A 6,744-nucleotide genomic window follows, 5' to 3' on the forward strand; every position below is an offset into this window, starting at 1 on the left:
ATAACTTGTAGTCTAAAAACGATTTGTTTTTCCTCTTCTTCATTCTTAACTCTAATATTGGATGAGATTACATCCAACACAAATAAGTGTCAACATGTTATACCCGAATTGTCCCGTTTGACTCTGTTTTCAGACTGCTTTTCTTTTTTTAAGAACAAACTAAAAGTATCAGCTAGGAGTTTTCTCTCCTCGGTGGTTCTCTATACCCAGCGATTGAACCCCTGGGTTCGAACTCGAGATTTTTCATTTGAGCTGACCCTACTTTTGTTTTAAATGTGATGACTTTAATGTTACAGTATCCTAATACCTCCCACTCTAGAGGTAAAGGTTATATTCTAGGGTATTGAGTTAAGCTATTTAAACAGATCTAGTTTGGACATTATGACACCTGGTATAACAGCAGTGGTACCATATCTTCAGTAGGGTTATCATGTACGGTCAACAGTATCAGTGTCATCACGTGGTCATCACGTGATCACACCTTCACACTGGTCATTAGCAGATTAAAACACAAGCAGCACTGACGCGCGTAAAAGAGATAAGCCAACAGTTAATGCAGGAGTTAACGACGTCTAATCTGGTTACGTTGGAATCAGATTGATAGACATTGAACAGCTAGATTAAAGAGTTAACAGCTGTCATAATATATACAAGAGATAAGCTGGACTGCTAATCCGAAAGTCTCGAGTTCGAATCCGGGTTCATCTCAGTAAAACGCCTCTGAGTACGGCTGGGCATAGGGCTGACGAGGTCACAGAAACAAGTGAACTCTACTTCACTTGCCCCGTAGACCGTCAGGTTTTACAGGAAACTTTACTTACTAACTATACTATATTCACAAAAGCGTGATACATTAGCAAAGTTACATTATTCTGTTTTTTTTTCTATTGCTAAGGGCTCCTTACCAACACACACTTTCCCATACAGAATTAAACATATCTTTGCGGAAATCGAATCTAGGTTCAAGTAAGTAGAACGTCCCTGTCCACCCAACTCTGATGGGTACCTAACTCATGTTAGGGAAATTAAAAGCGGTTAGCATAGTGCTGACAACACTATCTCTTCATATGCCGAGGTCACAAAAACAAGTGAACTCTACTTGCCCCATAGACCATCAGGTTTGAAAGGGAACTTTACTTACTTTTACTTACTTGCAGGACTTTAGATTGATTATGATAGTTGGCTAAGTCCTGTCGGCTGTGTTTGGGTCTACTAGGTATCAACGGGTATCTATCAAGTATTATGGAGGACAAAATACAAATTATTCTTATGATCACACGTTTATGGTGCTAGAAATTGAAGTGCTATTAAATCATTTACTTAAATAAAGCACACATTATATTCTTTGTAATCGATCATTTAAAAAAAAACTCGATTAGAACACAACTTGTTCTACCTTATAAAGCATGCAGTAACATTAAAAAAATTAAAAAAAAAAACATTAGTAATACATGTTAAGAATCATATATGACATGTTATTTAACGTTTGGACGATGTATGACCTATTGTGCGGCTGTAGGCCGATGTAAGACCTAGTGTTTAACTGTGACTGTAGGCCGACATATTGTATTATTGTATGACATAATTGTATCATTGTAGGCCGATGTATGGCCTATTGTGCGTCTGTAGGCCGATGTGTGACTGTAGGCCGACATATGGTATAATGATATGACTGTAGGCCGATGTGTGACATATTGTGACCGTACGCCAATATATGACATATTGTACGACTAAAGACTGATGTATGACATGTGATGTACCTATAGACCGATGTGTGACATCCTATGTAATTGAAGGCCAATGTTTGACATGATATTAGCTGTAGGCTATGCTAATTTGTTCTTTTTTTTTGTAGTCAGCATTTTCAGCACTCAAGTTGTGAGCCACCCTCGGGTCATCGAGTGCTCAACCAATCAGTACATCATAACGTAACATACCATATTTTTCATTGTTTTTATTAAGTAAACAAAAGTCATGTTTTAACCCAAGCTAACTCTACCATGGGCATAGTGCTGACCACACTATCTCTTCATATGCCGAGGTCACAGAAACAAGTGAACTCTACTTCACTTGCCCCATAGACCGTCAGGTTTGAAAGGGAAACTTTTACTTTTAACTCTACCATACAGTAAAAACATAGTGGTTTAAAACATAATAAATATTTAATGAAATTTCTATTGAGAATGGCATTTAGATATTCTTGCATTTTCATATTTGATGCATTTTTCTGCAAATATTCATATCGCGTTTAGCGAAATTAGCGGTGTTATGCGTCTAGAATAAAAAAGATTGAATTTGTTTTCTGTAACCAAATTTGGGGATTTATTAATGTCTTTAAAATTTAATACTTAGAGACAGTTTTTTAGTTAATTTAAAATGTGCACACATCTATCGAAAATTCTAACAATAAATCAAGATCCAGCTTTAAAAAGTCAATATGTAATAAGGATGATGGGGACTCTGTTTATCTGTTTGTGGCGGTTTTGGTGTTTTCGTTCCTTAATCAAAAGGAATCCAAAATTTTAAGTTAAATTTTGCCTGAAATATGTCTGAAAGTAAAATCAATTTGTGAATGCCTATTAAGTATATGTATTGCACAAATGCTAATGCGTTTTGTATAAACTTAAACACTGTTTTTAATTTGATAAAATGTTGTACAAGACATAAATTTATAATAAACACTATTCTAGCATTGGTTTTATGTTTATCTCAAACATCTACCTTTATTTGTTTGTTATAGTTTATATTTGTTCAAAACTAATTTTTAATGCATGAAATTTGATTTTAAGTTGCGTCCCTTGTATCTGGTAATCTTTGAAAGGGAGGCTATTATTACTATCCTAATATATAATTCTCTTCTTAGAGACCATAGAAAATACCAAACTGTAAGCGCGCCTAGCAGCCCCCTCTCTTACACTCTAGGCATTTCGCTACCAACCAGAGGCGTAGCGAGGGGGGGGCGGGAGTGGGACGACATATGTCCCCGGGCGCCGACCTTACGGGGGGGGGGGGTTGCAAATCGAAAGTTTGTCCCCGGGCGCCGGGAAGGGTCGCTACGCCTCTGCTACCACCCCCACCCCCACATGGTCTGGTGAGCTGTGGTTCACGCTAAATGTTTACAATCGTAGAGACGGGTTTAGTGACGGCTATTAGGGGCAGATAATTTAGTTTTAAACTTAGGGGAGGTAACTATAAGAAAGCTGCTTTCATGGGGGGAGGGGGGGTGGGGTTGGGGGAAAGGAGGGTTTTAGTGTTTTAAAGCAAATATTTTCAATGGCAGCATTGGTACTGTCGAATTCACAAATCGTGAATTACTGAAAAGTCGGTTCGTTTTAATTAGTCATTTTACTTTTCACCAACCGCGTTTGTTAATATCTGTATTGTTTCGATGATTCCCATAAATTATCCTATCTGCAATACACCCTCAACTATTATTATTATTATTATTATTATTATTATTATTATTATTATTATTATTATTATTATTATTATTATTATTATTATTATTATTACAAATTTACAAATGACAATTTCCTTTACATATTAAACTGTCTGACTTTCTGGTTTTAAACTTGTTAAAAAGCATTTTTGTGTATTCCTAATCCAATGTTTCTTCCAGACTTTTTTCTCCGGGGGGGGGGGGGGGTCACTTGAAATTTTCGGGGGGCGGCGGACACTGTTAAAAGTGTATATTTTCCATATAAATTCCATTTCGTTCGGGGGCTACCGCCTCCCCCCGCCCCCCTCCCCCCCTCCCCGAAGAGATGCCTGGAAGAAACTCTGTCCTAATCTGAAAATACGTAGGCTTTTGTATGGCATATATTAGTATTCAATTTTTTTTTCTAACCATACCTTACCTGCAAGGTTTTATTTTGGGGTAACGAACAATAAATATATAAAGATTTCTTTAGGCTTGTGTATGGCATATATTAGTATTCCATTTTTTTCTAACCATACCTTACCCGCATGGTTTTATTTTGGGGTAACGAACAATAAATATATAAAGATTTCTTTAGGCTTGTGTATGGCATATATTAGTATTCCATTTTTTTCTAACCATACCTTACCCGCATGGTTTTATTTTGGGGTAACGAACAATAAATATATAAAGATTTCTTTAGGCTTCTGTATGGCATATATTAGTATTCAATTTTTTTCTAACCATACCTTACCTGCATGGTTTTATTTTGGAGTAACGAACAATAAATATATAAAGATTTCTTTAGGCTTTTGTATGGCATATATTAGTATTAAATTTTTTTCTAACCATACCTTACCTGCATGGTTTTATTTTGGGGTAACGAACAATAAATATATAAAGATTTCTTTAAAATCTATATTGATGCATTCATTTGAGAGTCTCGACGTTATGAGTCATTCGCTTTTCACTTTTAAAGTTTTAATGGGGTCACTGTTTAGGGAAAGACGATGTTTCATGGGCTCACTGTTTAAGTTACAGGGGAGAGGGTCTCTATTTCATAGTACATCCATGTAACGTTGGGACGAAAAATTTTAACCATACCTAAGTCTGTATGGTTTTATTTTGGGGAAACGAACATTGATTATAAACTAACTAAATTATGTTGCTGCATTTGAGAGGCTCGATGGTATGAGTCATTTGCGTTTCACTTTTAAAGGGGGGTTACTTCTTACGGAGAGACAGTGTTTCATAGGCTCGCTGTTTAAGTTTATGGGGAGGGGGGTTTCAGTTTCATAGAGTTACCGTCAGTAGCGAAGCGAGGGGGGGGGCGGGGGAGGGGACATATGTCCCCGGGCGCCGACTTTAGGGGGTGCCAAAATGGGTTGGAAAAATAAATTGATAGTGGGGTGCAAATCGAAAGTTGGAGGGGGGTGCAAATCGAAATCTCGAGGGGCTGTGCAAATCGAAAGTTTGAGGGGGGGTGCAAATCGAAATCTCGAGGAGGGGGGTGCAAATCGAAAGTTTGAGGGGGGGTGCAAATCGAAATCTCGAGGAGGATGGTGCAAATCGAAAGTTTGAGGGGGGGGGGTGAAAATCGAAATCTTGAGGGGGAGGGGTGCAAATCGAAAAGTTTGTCCCCGGGCGCCGGGAAGGGTCGCTACGCCTCTGGTTACCGTAGGTCATCTCTGTATGGTTGGAACACTTAAGACGACTCATGTTTTGTGGCGTTGCCTAACGTTAGGGCCCTAGACTGCCAGCAAAACGTCCCTGAGTCCGCCCAGCTCTGATGGGTACCTAACTAAAGTTAGGGAAAAATTAAGGCGGCTGGTTATAGTGTTGATCACACTATCCCTTCATATGCCGAAGTCACTGAAATAGATTAACTCTACTTCATCTGCACCATGTGTCTTGGGCACGAACGGGAAAAAAATTATGTTCTATAGGTCAGTTTATTAGGCTATAATGAGATGACCCCCACATAACAATCGTTGTTAATGACATGATGTAAGTGATTAAGTGCTATATGGAGTTTGTTAGGGCTGTGTGAGGGTTTCACTTTTAATACCACTGCAAAACACTGTGATAATTCCACGACCGATAACTCATCACTAACTCACGAACAGGATTTAATGAACTTGACAGAAACCCTAGTACATTTCCACTTCATGTTTATTTTAACTCTAAAATGACATCAACCCAATAGACACATCATAAAAGAGTTGTGTTCTTTGATGCCAGAAATTAAAACTTTGATAATCAATATTTTAAATGTGAAATGTTTCTGCATTGCAATTTCGAGAATCCATTCTAATGAATTATGTTTTATGCTACAATGAGCTATAATTACCATATTACAAAACAATGTGTCAAGTGTTAGTGTTTATTTTTTGTTACATAATGTTCGATGATAAGGTAAATTATAAACTAATAAGATTGTCTTTTTCTGTTTAAAATATATACCTACATTTTTTTTATTGGGTTAAAATTTAGTTTGCTCAAATAACAACAAAATCTGCTTGTGCTATCTAAAGTTAGATATTAATGTAACGTTAAGTTGGATATTTTGGGTCCTAGGTGCTTTGACCGCAGGTGCTTTGGCCATGGGTGCTTTGACAATTGTTGCTTTGATTACAGCGGGGCTTCGACCATATGTGGTTAGAATCTCTCCACCATGCTTTAGAATTGCTACAGGTAGAGAGCTAGACTGCTAACCCGAAAGTCTCGAGTTCGAATCCGGGTTCAAATCCGTAGAACGTCCACCCAGATCTGATGGGTACCTAACTCACGGTTAGGGGGTTGGGTATAGTGCTAACCACATTATTCCCCTGTATACCGACGTCTTGTATGAAACAGATGATCTCTACTTCATCTGCACCATGTGTCTTGGGCACAAACGGGAAAAGATGATGAACAATATTTGAAATGAAACTCAATGATAATGGTGTAGCTAATGCCTTCGTTTAAGGGCAAATGGCAGCTGGTATTTACATCTAATCCAAAGATGGCGGATTTCTTTTTGTCTTATTTTTGTTGTGCTGACTAATTAGGCTACGTCGACTCATACTCTTCTTGAATTATATCTTCAGGTACCAAATTATGTACAGTAAAGTCTATGTTAGTGTACTGGCTTCACAAAAGGGGCTAAGAGATAAAAATATGGAGCTGTATAAATGAGAGGTCATCATTCTATGTTTAACTAAACAGTAAATGTCATAAACTAGTGTTGCTTCTTCTTCTTCGTTCTTAATTTTTAGTGTTGGAAGGGATCGAGCCTTATCTGCCAGAGGGGTTTCTTCTTCTTCTTCGTTCTTAATTTTTAGTGT

The sequence above is a fragment of the Physella acuta genome, unplaced genomic scaffold (genome assembly GCF_028476545.2).
Source record: "Physella acuta isolate Inbredline_101_S28 unplaced genomic scaffold, ASM2847654v3 ptg000289l, whole genome shotgun sequence".
NCBI lineage: Eukaryota > Metazoa > Mollusca > Gastropoda > Physidae > Physella > Physella acuta.